The 13,144-nt window shown below is 41.5% G+C and overlaps 1 non-coding gene across 1 annotated transcript; it reads right to left on the bottom strand.

Annotated features, from left to right (window-relative positions):
• Nucleotides 1-12,559: 12,559 nt before the first annotated feature.
• Nucleotides 12,560-12,666, bottom strand: LOC114032868. Its single transcript, XR_003567883.1, has one exon. It is a non-coding gene; the product is annotated as a U6 spliceosomal RNA (small nuclear RNA).
• Nucleotides 12,667-13,144: the final 478 nt, after the last annotated feature.

Genomic DNA, 13,144 nt, shown 5'->3' with positions numbered 1-13,144 from the left:
CCTTCCAGCTCTGACAGTCTGTGTTCTAAGGTGCCTTCCAGCTCTGATATTCTGTGTTCTATATACTAAAGTCCATTCCAGCTTTGACATTCTGTGTTTTAAGAATCTGACGTTCTGTGATATAAATAATGTTTTTAAGAGAGGGAAAAGCAAGAAATCACAAAGTGTCCCAAGTTTTGGAAAATCTATGTTTTCTTTCCGAGTCCTGGTCCTTTGGATGGGTGAGGCTTCCTCCCCAGCAGGAGGTGTCAGGGACAAGGAAAAAGGCCAGAGCTGTTCCCTGTGCTGTTCTGTGGCCAGGTACCTGGAGAGAAGGCAGGGGAGGCCTGAGCCATCGCATGTTAGGTGAATCCACTGTGCTCTCGAAGGGCAACGTTAATCTGTCAAACTAGAGGGATTATAGTGCAATAAAAGTCATACACTGGAAAATATGTGACCTGCGTCTATTATGTCAGGTGTGAGGACAGAGGGGAATACTTTGGGCTGGAATTACCCAGCCCCAGACACCACACCGGGAAAGCCATCACTGACTCTATCCAGGACCAGACAAAAGGTACAAAAGTTAACCCTTCGCTCTCACCCAATCCCTGCCCTCAAGCAGTTCCCACGCTGGCTACAGAGTCAAGACATCTGGAATAATCGATTGGACACCAGGTCAGAGTGCCATCAAGTGCTCAGTTATATAGTTCAGACAGCAGAGGCTATGAGACGTCAGAGGAAGGAAATATCAGCAAGGGCTTGGTGGAAGGAGGGGCGTTGCTGGAGAAGGTGGTGTTTGGGTAGAGCTCTGAAAGCTGGGGAGAATTAGAATAAGCGGAGAAGTACATGGCGTAGTGTAAAGAGCACTGGTCAGAGTCAGCAAATCTGGATTCTAGTCCCCATTCCAACACTTACTGTATGACTTGGATGGGTCATTTTATTGCCCTAAGCCTCAGTTTCCTCATCTATCAAATGGGGATACAAATATCAGCATTACCCACCTCATGGGGTTGTTGCAAAGCTTAAAATACTTCAGAAATATGAACAGTTGTGAGTTATTAACAGGGTGCAATGGGAGGATGGGAGGGACTAGGGGACTAGAGAGGGGAGGAACTCTCAGGAAGGAGGGATATGTCTGCATGGCTTATCTAAAGAGGACCAATCTGGTACCAAGTGACAGATTAAACACCAAGTCATGATTCCAAATGCAGTGGGCTTTGTTTTCCATTATACACTGCTGCCTCTATTTTTGCCACTGTTGTGGAGGGTAGATGAGAGAGAAAAAGAGAGAGACAGACAGAGAGACGCAGAAAGAGAGAAAGGGAGAGGTGGGGGAGAGAAAGGGAGGGAGGGAGAGAGAGAGAGGAATCTAGGAGGCAAATTAGTAGGTTATTGCAATAGTTTGGGTGGAAGGTGGTGAATTAGGAAGGTGTCTGTGAAAGTGAAGAGAAGGGCCTTATTCCCCACTGCCCCTTCCAAACCCTCCCTCTGCCATCAACACTCTGCAATTTCTCTCTCACCTTTCATGTTCACTCTGGAATACTCTGTCCAGATTCTGATTGCTGTGAGATACTGACCTCCAGTTTACTTTTTCCCCCTTTTCTCAAGCGCTTCACTCAAAACTTTCCCTACCCCTGCCCTCGTACTAGGCGACTTTAATATACAACTAGGTCCTGCTGAGTGCAAGTAATGAATCCCATGAAGTGTCTGCATTAGTCCAGTTTGCACTACTGCTATTGGACTGGCACCAATGACTGTATTTTGCATGATTATGACTTCAAATAGTGCAAATTTAAATACACACAAACACTTCATAGGATTCATTATTCACCCTAATTGGGATCTTATAGCGACATCCTCTCAAACACACTGGCTTCCTCATGCATCAGTCTTCTTCAACCTACACCTTCATTCCTACATTATTGTTGAGTTTTCAGTCATGTCTGACTCTTTGTAACCCCATTTGAGGTTTCCTTGGACAAGATACTGGAGTGGTTTGCCGTTTCCTTCTTCAGCTAATTTTATAGATGAGAGAACTGAGACAAACAGGGTTAAATGACGTGCACAGGGCCACACAGCTAGTAAACGGTCTGAAGCCGGATTTGAACTCAGGAAGATGAGTCTTCCCGACTCCAGGTTCTGCATCCTATCAACTGCACCACCTAGCTGCTGCCCTCATTTCTACATCAGCCACCCACAAAGGGGAGTCATCCTAAGAGTTCACCCTCTCTAGTACCATGCCACCTCCATGATCTAGTACTCTGAAAACCCCTTTCTTTCTGATCATACTGTCTTGCCATTCCTTCTCTGTATCTGCCTTACTCTTCCTGAGCCTGTTCTTTTCCTCATCTTGGCTTCTAGCCTCTTTTCCATACCCTATTCTCCCAGTCCATCATCCCTACTCTGGCATCAGTCTCATCTTCAAAATCCAAACGCTACAGTTGATTAATTCAGTCATACATTCATTGTCCTCTTCCAGCTACACTTTCTTCCCTTGTGCTACTGCCATTCATTCCCTATTTTCGTTTACCTTTTTTTACCTTCTCTACCCCTACTATGATCCCATGATCCCATGCTGCTGAATGCTTCTAGAGGAAGTGTGTAATTGCAGTGACTGGATCCACTACAAATTCATGTTATCGAACCTCAACTGAACCCACACTGCTAACAGCCATCCTTTCATTGTACCCAATTCACTTCCCGAAGAGGCTGTTCCAAACCTTCTCTTCTCCTTCCCTATCAATGAACAGTAGAACCTTGCCTACTACATATTCACCTGTTCCCTCCTCTTTCCCTCAAGCATTAAGGAAGAAATGACCCTTGTACTTGTCAAGATTCATCATTCCACTTGTGTCCTTGGTCTTCTCCCTTTCCATTTCCTCTGAGTGCTTGATCCATTGATCATTTTCCTTTCATTCATTTTCAGTCTCTCTTTGTCTGATAGCTCCTTCCCTGCTTTATGAGATTTCCCAATCATTAAATGATCTTCCCTTGTCCATACTCCAGCTGTGGCCCTATCTCTCCTACTCTTCACAGCCAAAATCCTAGGAAGAATGTCCTACTCCTCATACCTCCACGTTGTCAGCACCCCCTCACTTCTCAGCCCTTTGAGATCTGGCTTCCAATCCTACCATTCCACTCAAACTCCTCCCTCCTTCCCCCTAGTTTACCTACCAATGGTGTCTTAACTGCCAAATGTAAAGACCTTTTCTTCCTTGACCTCTCTGTAGCCAATGACCCTATCAACTACCCCCTCATCCTAAATTCTTTTTCCTTCTTTGGTTTCTTTGAGATTCTCCTTTCCTGGATCTTCTTTTACTTCTCCGAGTGCTCATGCTGCCATTTTTGCTATGCCATCATGCATCTCTAAATTCCTAAGTCTGGGTATCCCTCAGGATTTTGTCTGGGGCCCTGCTATCTTCCCACTTTACATTTAATTTCCTTGGATTAAAGGAATTCACTTTTTCACTGGTGACTTCTATATCTATCTACATATCTAGGCTTAGATTTTCTTCTGAACTCCAGGCCTACCATGTTAATTGCCATTTTCACCTGGGTATTCCATCAGCATCTCAAACTCAACATGTCCAAAAGGAGGCTCATTATCTTCCCCCCTAAACCTACCATAAATTTCTCTATTTATGTCAAGGGAACTGCCATTCTCCCAGCCATTGAGGACGGCTCTAAGCCTCAGTTTCTTCTTCTGAAAAATGAAAATAATAATACCTACAGTATAATACCTGCCTTACTGGTTCTTGTTGGGATCAAATAAGATAATGTGTGTGTGTGAGTAACAGACAGACTGGCCAATGAGGGTCCAGCCTTGGGAGCGTGTCCAATGGGCTCTGCCTGTTGTCACCCTACAGGGCAGGGAGGTGTGTGGGTGGGGTTGGTGAACCAAATTCCAGAATTGTGATGCTTGTAATGAAGAGGCTTTGCTCCCAGGCTCAGAGTACATAAATAGATAGATAGATAGATAGATAGATAGATAGATAGATAGATAGATAGATAGATAAGATAGATAGGTAGATAGAGAGAAAGAGACATTATAAATATATAGATATATACATGCATACATACATATATGTGGTATATACACACATATACATACACATACATATATGTATGTGTGCATGTGTATGTATATATGTGCATGTATATGCACATGCATATATGTATATGTGTATATATACATGTATACAGATGTGTATGTGTACATGTATATGTAAGTGTATGTATATATTTTTGACTGTTTCCTATCTACTTATTACATGGTGAAGAAAAGCCTTTTAATTAGCTATGTGCATACCAGAATTAAGTGTGCATATAAAAGACACAAATTGATCAAATCAAGATCTTTCTTTCCTGCTGGCTATTGAGGGAAGGAATACCTATGGGTAGGAAAAGAAGCTTTGGGCTCTTATCTACCTGGGCCACCCCCCCCCCCCAAGGCCTGTGAACACATGGCCCTGTTATTTCTCCAGTCCTGGTTATGTTTATACTTTTCCAGACCTTAGTAAAAAAGTATTGGAGATACAACAAACTTGTGAGCTTCAACAGAGAACTAGAGGAGGATAATACAATCTAATACCACCCCGAGGACTTAACCTATGTGACCCAGCCCAGCACTGAGTCTGCCTGGCGGCTGAGGTGCCATGTCCTGAAAACAAGGGAGAAACTCATCCATCTACATCATGCATGGAAATGAACTTGGTTGTGGGGAACATGTTGCTTCCTCTGTAAGTCTGAGCCCACTCTCCCCAGGAACTAAAATGTGGAGGGGAGAGTGTGTTTTGATTTGAGGGAGAAGGAGGACATTTTGTATTTTGGTTTTTGCTGTATCTTCCTAATTTATATGAATTAGTTAACTGATATTGAGGAGAAACCACTGGGTAATTGATTCTGGGGAGATGCTAACTAGCACTGGTAAATTATATTGGGGAGGTAATCACTGGCAGTTAACTGGAGAAAACATGCCAGAATGGGGGCTTGAGTCCGTAGCCTACAAATAACCCCATTGCCTCTCAGAGATGCCAATAGAACCCTGTGACAGAGGGGCAGGGGCAGGAGATATAACTAGCTGCACTCCGGGAGCCTTACCCACTAGAGTGGTGGGAGAGTAAGTGCATAGCCTCACTATCTATGCAAAATACTTCATGAATATTAAAGAATGAAATCAGTATCAGTAATTATTAATTAAGTGAAATGAAAAGCTGACTTTGAAACAGAGAGCTTCAGAACTAAAATTGCCTTTGGGACATTTCGGAGGTGGTCTTGTCCAGATCCTTCATTTTACAGACCAGGAAACTGATCCTCAGGAAGGAGAAGTGTCTTTCTTGAGCTGACCTGACTGGGTAAAATGAAGGAACTAGAGATGTTTAGCCTAAAGAAGGGCAGAGAAGATTTAAGGACAAATACAATCTCTGTCATCCAATATTTGAATTATGGTAATGGGCCATAATGAAATCACACTCATTGCTATAGCACTTTCAGGTTTACAAAACACTTTACTCAAAACTGCCCCAACAAGGAGATAATACAAGTATTATCATCCTAGGACACTGAGGTGAGGGGACTTACTGTGCAGTGTTACAGCTGGAGTGCTGTAAAACTGTCTAGTACAAAGATATATTCATTTAAAGAAATCCAAGGGCTAGAGGGGGGAGAAACCTGGAGGAGAGTACTTGGGCAAAAATAAATAGGGAGAAAAAGGAGCAACATTATGTTAGGATTATGCTACTGTCCGCCTGGACAGAAAGGGAAAATGGATGAGGAATTTGGGAGACATCACATGCCTCCATCACATGGAGGCTGGCCTGCATGAATTCACATAGACAAAGGATGGCAGAAAAAAATAGCTAGCAGTCCAGCTTTGATTGCAGAATGGCTTCACTGCTAGGCTAAAGATACTGTGTTTTATTCTGTGGATAATAGGAAGTTATGGAGAATTTTTGAGCAGGAGGGGTAACAAAACTCTTTTGGTAGCATGAGAAGGCTGGATTGCAAAGGGAAGAGAGTGGAGGCAGGGAAACCAATTAGGAGGTTATTAATAATAGTCTAGACAAGAGGTGATGAAGGCCTGAACTAGGAAAGGGGCCGTTTTCTGCCCCAAACCAATTCTGACAGCAAATGGGGGTCTCATGGGGAGCCAGCACTCCTGCCTTCCCCAAAGTAAAAATAACATGTAATCATTTAATACAATTTCTTCAAATAAACACAGCTCAGAGATAACAGGGTCCAGATGGCCAGCAGGAGGAGAATCACATGGCCTGGCCTCAGGCTGTCTGCATCGGAGGCCTGGGTTCTCCAACTAGTAACACTTTCCCCTGAGACTAGTGTGGCTTAGGGGAAAGAGCCCTGATTGGGCAAGGAAAGGGGCAAATCTCCTTCACTGAGTCTCAGATTTATCATCTTTAAAATGGAGATAGATAGGAATCTGTGCTCTCCCTACCTGCTAGGATTGTTGTGGGGAAAGTGCTTTGTAAATGGGAATGCATGGTAGAAATGTGGGGGGTTATTATGAACTCTTCACAGAGCAGATGGGCAGCTCTCAGGACGGTTTGAAGTGTCCCATCTGTCCTGATCTGTCCAAAAGGAGAAGCCCTCCCCAATCTAGACCTCTCTCCCCTTCTGGTTAACATACCTGAAGTTTCAGAAGGACCTCTTGGAGACAATGGCCCTGACGTTTATCGTTTAACTGAGGGAGTGTAGCAGGATAGGGAGGAGAAGGGGGTTGGTGTATGGTCGGATGAAACCTCCATTGCCTTTCAGATCATGCATTATAGGTACCCACCTGTTCCACAAATGCTTAGAGTCCAACTTACATTCATCAAATTGGTCAATATAAAGCATGCAGGCAAGAATTTCCTCAGGCTCCTTTTAGCCCCAGAGTCCTGACCTCTGACTTTTGTGGAAAGAAAATTGCCTCCACACTCCAACCTTTATATACAGCCAAAACCATCTTCCCAGGGGTAGCTAAGTGGAGCAATGGATAGAGCACCAGCCCTGGAGTCAGGAGGACCTGAGTTCAAATCTGGCCTCAAACACTTAATAGCTGTGTGACCCTAGGCAAGTCACTTAACCTCTATTGTCTCTAAAACAATAAAAAAAAACCAAAAAGTCATCTTCCTAATGTATTAAAATCATGTCACTTTTCTATTCATGACTCTCCAGTGGGTCTTAGTGCCCTGCATGTGCTTTATTTTAAATTAGATTCAACAGACATTTCTTTAGCATCTGAATTGTAGAAAGTACTGCATGGGGTACTAAGGACACAGACTTAACAAATATATACATATATAGTCCTTATCTTCAAGGACCTTACTTGAATTATTTACTATTTGAATTAATTACTTACATTCTATTGAAGAATAAATGCAAAAGGTAAATACAAGATAATTGAAGAGGAAGAAAGCATTAATAACTGGGGGAATAAGGGAAGATATCCTGTAGGAGGTGCTACCCAAGATAAGACATGAGGAAAGCTAATGATTCCAAGAAGTGGAGATGAGAAGTGAATACTTTCTGGGTAAGAGAGACAGCCTGTGCAAAGGCATGTAGACAGGAGATAGAATATCTAATTCAAGCAAAAAGTAGGCTTCAATTGCCAAGTTGAAGAAGAAAGATTTTGTCCTAAAGGCACTGTTGCCTAGTTGTTTCAGTCACATCTGATTCTTTGTGACCCCATTTGGGGTTTCCTTGGCATAGGTACAGGAGTGGTTTTCCATTTTCTTCTCCAGCTCATTTTACAGATGAGGAAACTGAGGCAAACAGGGTAAAGTGACTTGCTCAGGGTCACACAGCTAATAAGTGTCTGAGGCCAGATTTGAATTCAGGAAGATGAGTCTTCCTGACCACAGGCCCAGTGCTCTAATTGCACCACCCAGCTGCTCCCTAAAGGCACTAGGGAAGCCCTGAAGATTCTTGAGCAAAGGCCAAGCCCTTGATTTTTCTCTGTCCCCATTCCTGCTTGGCCCTCTCCTATCTCCATGTCTAGAGCAGAACCCTGCCCCACCCTCCCATGCCCCCACACATTCATCTCTACTTATTGAAGTCCCTTCCTGTCTTTCAATATCCAGCTCAGGTTCCAACTCCTCTGTGAAGTCTTCCCTGATTACCCCCATCACCCCCAAATAACTGAAAACTATCTCTGTCTCCTTGAATGCCTCAGTTTCTCATATTTTCCATGAACCTCTGCTCTGCACTTGTGTCACTCTGATAGCTCACAAGGTAGAAGCATAGTAATTCTTTGCTAAATCAAAATGAATCAAGAAACAGCCAAACTTTTAACTGACCAGGTATCTTGGGCCTAAGCAGAAGAGTAACCTTAGACACCCTCTTCCAGAATGTCAGGGCTTATCCTCAGGAGGACAGACCACAAGCCTAGCTCCTGAGACTCAAGCTCATCCTGGAAATGAAAGCTTACTATAAACACTTTCTAATGAAGAGAGCTAGCCAAAGGGGGAGCAAGTGCCTTGGGAGGTAATGAGTTTCCTCTCTGTGGAGGTCTTCCAGCAGAGGATGGCCAGTCACCTGCCAGGTGTTTAGCAGAAGGGATTCCTCTGCTCAGATATGAGCTCCTCTAGATGCCCTCTGTGGAAAAGGAAATGGCAAACCCTTCCAGTATCTTTGCCATGAAGACCCCAAACGGAGTTGCAATGAATCAGACGTGACTGAAAATGACTGAACAGCAGCAGAAAAGCCCTCTGAGGTCCCTTCCACAGCTCTTGGGTTCCAGAATTCTGTTCTCTCTCACAGAGCCATAGAACATTAGAACTGGAAGGGACCTTGAAGGTCATCTGGTGGCCCAGAGGTTCTTAACCTGGGATTCGTGAACTTGTTTTTTTTTAAATATTTTGAAGTATTTCAATATAATTGGTCCTCTCTGTAATCCTATGTATTTTATTTTATATACTGAAAAACATTATTCTGAGAAGGGGGCCATAGCATTCACTTAACCATGTTATGATACTCTATCTCCCCCCAAAATTATAAAACCTCTAATCTATTCCAGTCTCCCCATTTTATGGATGAGAAAACTGAAGCCAAAGAGAGGAAGGGAATTGCCTATAGTCACACTGAGACAAATGCATTAGTGTGCTGATTTCCCGAAGCCTCTCCAATATTTATAACCTTCCTCTTCTGCCATCTTTTGTTAATCAGTTCTGTATAAAGTGAAACCTTGGAGTTGCTTTAATTGGTCTTTCTCTAATTATTAGTGATTTGGAGCATTTTTTCATATGGTTATTGATAGATTATAATTCTTCCTTTAAAAATTGCCATTCATCTCCTTTAACCATCTATCTATTGGAGAATGGCTCTTAATCTTATAAATTTGAATGAATTGCTTACATATCTTAGATGTGAGACCTTTATTAGAGAAACTTTCTGCAAAAATTTTCTCAGTTATCTCTTTCCCTTCTAAATTTAACCATATTGGTTTTAGTTGTGAAAAATTGGTTTAATTTTATATAATCCTTATTATCCATTTTGTCTTCTGTGATCCTCTCTATCCCCTTTTCTAGTTATAAAATCTTCCTTTAACATATCAGAAAGGTAATCTCTTCCCTGCTCCTCTAATTTGCTTATGATATCACCTTTTATGTGTAAGTCCTCCAATCTTTTAGAGTTTATTTTGTAATATGGTGTGATATCTTGGTCTATACCTAATTTCTGCCGATATGCCTTCTGATTTTCTCTTGAATTTTTTTGTCAAATACTAAGTCCTTACACCAGTTATTGGTATCTTTGGAACCTGGATCCTTTGGCTGGGAGGTCAGTGTGTAGCGTCCACTAATGTGTGACCTCTAACTGCCTCTGACATTCCTCTTTGTAATAGCCACGTCATCTTCAAGAAACAATCTAAAACTGTTTCCAAACTTTTTCTTCATGCCAAGACCAAAGTTTCAAGCACACAGGATCTCACCCATCTCAGCCCCCTTGACGTTCCTATGGCAGACATAGCACCAACAGTCAGAGTTTTCAGTTGTGTACAAATTCATTCCTGACTCTGAAAGGATGAGATTTACAAGTAGACTCTGTGCTTTAGGAATGGGAGGAACAGCTTCGGATTCAACAGAATTAAGGGGTCTTAAGTTAATGAAGTGGAAGCTGATGACTACAAGCCTGAATTCTTGTGTTTAATTGAGCCTGGAGCCCTGGAAGCTTCACAGAGTAGAAGAGATGCTCTTTGTGGCCAAGGAGTTTTCATGGCAGGTGGAATTGCAGTATACTGAAAGACCATGGGGAAGAGAGAGCGGATGACCTTCTGAGCCTCATGAGAGGAGCTGGTGCAGGACAGAGGCACAGAATACTAGAGGAGAAAGGACATTAGGTATTAGAAAGTCACCCTGAACTTAGAGTAAAGCAGCTCTCAGCAGAGAGGTAGTGGATTGGAGTTGTAGAATGAGGCATACCTTTCCAGACATAGTCTGTGAGTAGATTTGTTTTCCTTAACTTCAGTTCGTTGTTACAAGGGAGGATTAGACTTGGTGGGGGAGAAGAATAGGAAGGCATCACTGAGAAACTTTGACAGAGTTAAAAAACAAGAGTCAATAAATATAGTTTTAATGATGCCCATCAGATGTCCTTAGGGAAGTCAGTTTGGGTGTTTAAAGTTTTTTAAGTTTAAAAAAATCTTCAGTAAATACACACATATTCCCCAAACCCCAAAACCCACGAGCATTTCCATATACACAGCAGAAAACAAAAAGAGGATTGCATGAAAAATGTTAATCTCTCGTATATGGCTTGCTTTTTTTTTTTAAAAAAAAGCATATAATAAATTCAACATGTTTTATTCAAAACTGCCCTGCCAATTTTTGCTTCTTTTTAAACTTCTGTTTTCTTCTGTTCATTTAAATTTTGTTCCAATGGCCTTCTTCTTCTTTATCATTATCATCATCACCATCATCACCATCACCATCATCACCATCATCACCATATCACCACCATCATCATCATCATCATCATCATCATCATCATCATCATCATCATCGTCACTACTATTGCCCCCACCATCAATTCAAGACAGGAAAAAACACCTTTGTAACAAATAAGCATAGTCAAACAAAACAAATCCACATAGTCGCTAAGTCCCAAAATGTATGTTTCTGCACCTTCTGTCTAGCTCCTCTCTGTTAGGAGGTGGGTAACATGTTTCATCATTGGTCCTCAGGAGATGTGCTTGCTTGGTCATTGCCTTGATCAGAGTTCTTAAGTTTTTTTTAAAGTTGTTTTTCTTTACATTGCTGCCATCCTTGTAAAATTGTCCTTCTGGTTCTATTCATTTCACTCTATGTCAGTTCATACTTCCCAGGATTCTTTAAAATAGTTTCTTTTGTCCTTTATTACAGAACAATAATATTCCATTACATGTATATACCAAAATTGGTTTAGGCATTGCCCAATGGATGGGCGACCCCTTGGCATCCAGTTCTTTGCCTTTAAATTTTCTTAATGTTCCCTTCAGAATCAGGAAGTTCATTTTTCTTATGACTATTCCTTCCTTGGTATCATGCTGCCTCTCTCCTCTCCCATCTCCAGGTCTGCCCGTTGAATTTGATATATTTCCACTCCAGACTTTATAGGTTTGTGTTCACTACTCCTTTGTACAGTTCAGGTAAAAGTAAGAGTCATTTGATACCACCTCCTCCATTTTTTTTATGTTTGTATACTCTTATTCTCATGTATTCTGATGATGAGAAATAACAAGTTCCATAACTTTTTTCCTCTTTTCTATACTTGTGTATTCCTTTTGCTCTCACTTTTCTGTTCTTTCTTAAAAAAAAAAATACTACTCATGACAAGATTAAGACATTATGGGGGCAGCTAGGTGGCACAGTGGATAGAGCACCAGCCCTGAAGTCAGGAGGATCTGAGTTCAAATCCAGCCTCAGACCAAACACTAGACACTTACTAGCTGTGTGACCCTGGGCAAGTCACTTAACCTCAATTACCAAAAAAAAAAAAAAAAAGATTAAGACATTATTCTGTCTTCTATAGGTTTTTTAAACATTTTTTTAAATTTAATTCCTTCATTACCATTTGAAGACATTTGGGTTCTGCAGAAACTAGTTTCTTCTTTCCTATTAGAATGTTAGCACAACATCATCATACAGCCCCTTCCAATTACTCAAACAAAATTAACTTTCTGTATTTCTCTTGCATCTTGTGTTTGCATTTCAAAATTTCTATTAAGCTCTGATTTTGCCATTGAGAATGCTTCAAAGTCCTTTATTGTGTTAAAGGTTCATTCCTCCCCTGCTCCACCCCCCCAACAAAAGAATCATACTTAGATTTGCAAGGTAAATTGTTTTTGTTTGTAAGCTTACATATTTTACCTTTTGTAATATTGTATTTTAAGTTCTCACCTTCTTTATAGTAAAACTACCAGGATCTTGCATGATCCTGACTATGGTTCTTTGGTACTTGAATTCTTTCTTTCTGGATACTTGCAATATTTTTTCCTTTGACGTGGATGCTCTGATTTTTAATATGACATTCTTAGGACTTTTCCTTTTCAGAATTCTTTCAGCAGATGATTGGTGGATTCTATTTTCACTTTGCCCTGTCAAACAGATAAAATATGGAATGCTTCATGAATTTATGTGCCATCCTTGTGCAGGGGCCATGCTAATCTCTTCTCTCTCATTCCAATTTTAGTGTATGTGCTGCTGAAGTTAGCACAGGGCAGTTTAGGAGGACAGTTCAGATGAGGAACACTTTTCCCCCTACTCTCTTTAAGAGATTGGGTGGAATGAATTCTTTCTGACTATGCCTATCTCCACCCACTGGGCCCAGCTCCGCACCTGACTTTCTGTTAAGGTTTCTGCCTCTATTCTCTCTCCTGGGCATGGGGTTGTAGAAAACACAAAGACCTTAGATGCAGCATGGCCTGTCTACTTGGAGAAAATGAGATTAATTTGTGAGTGTTTTAATCTAGAACAAGGACACTGGCTCCACAAAGTTAGAAAGCTTAAAAATATGGATTATAAATACAATTCACAAAGCTCTGGGACCCTAGGCAATTGTTTTGATCACTAGGCCAGAAAAGAGACTTATTTTTAGTCACTTGAATTTATTGTAGTCAAATTTCTACAGTCCTCTTCCCTCCCTAAACACACACACACACACACACACACACACACACACACACACACACACA

This window comes from Vombatus ursinus, unplaced genomic scaffold (assembly GCF_900497805.2).
Source record: "Vombatus ursinus unplaced genomic scaffold, bare-nosed wombat genome assembly UNPS02005659.1, whole genome shotgun sequence".
NCBI classification, from domain to species: Eukaryota; Metazoa; Chordata; class Mammalia; order Diprotodontia; family Vombatidae; genus Vombatus; species Vombatus ursinus.
Note: the sequence above shows the minus strand (reverse complement) of the source record. Positions and strands in the feature narration are given on the sequence as shown.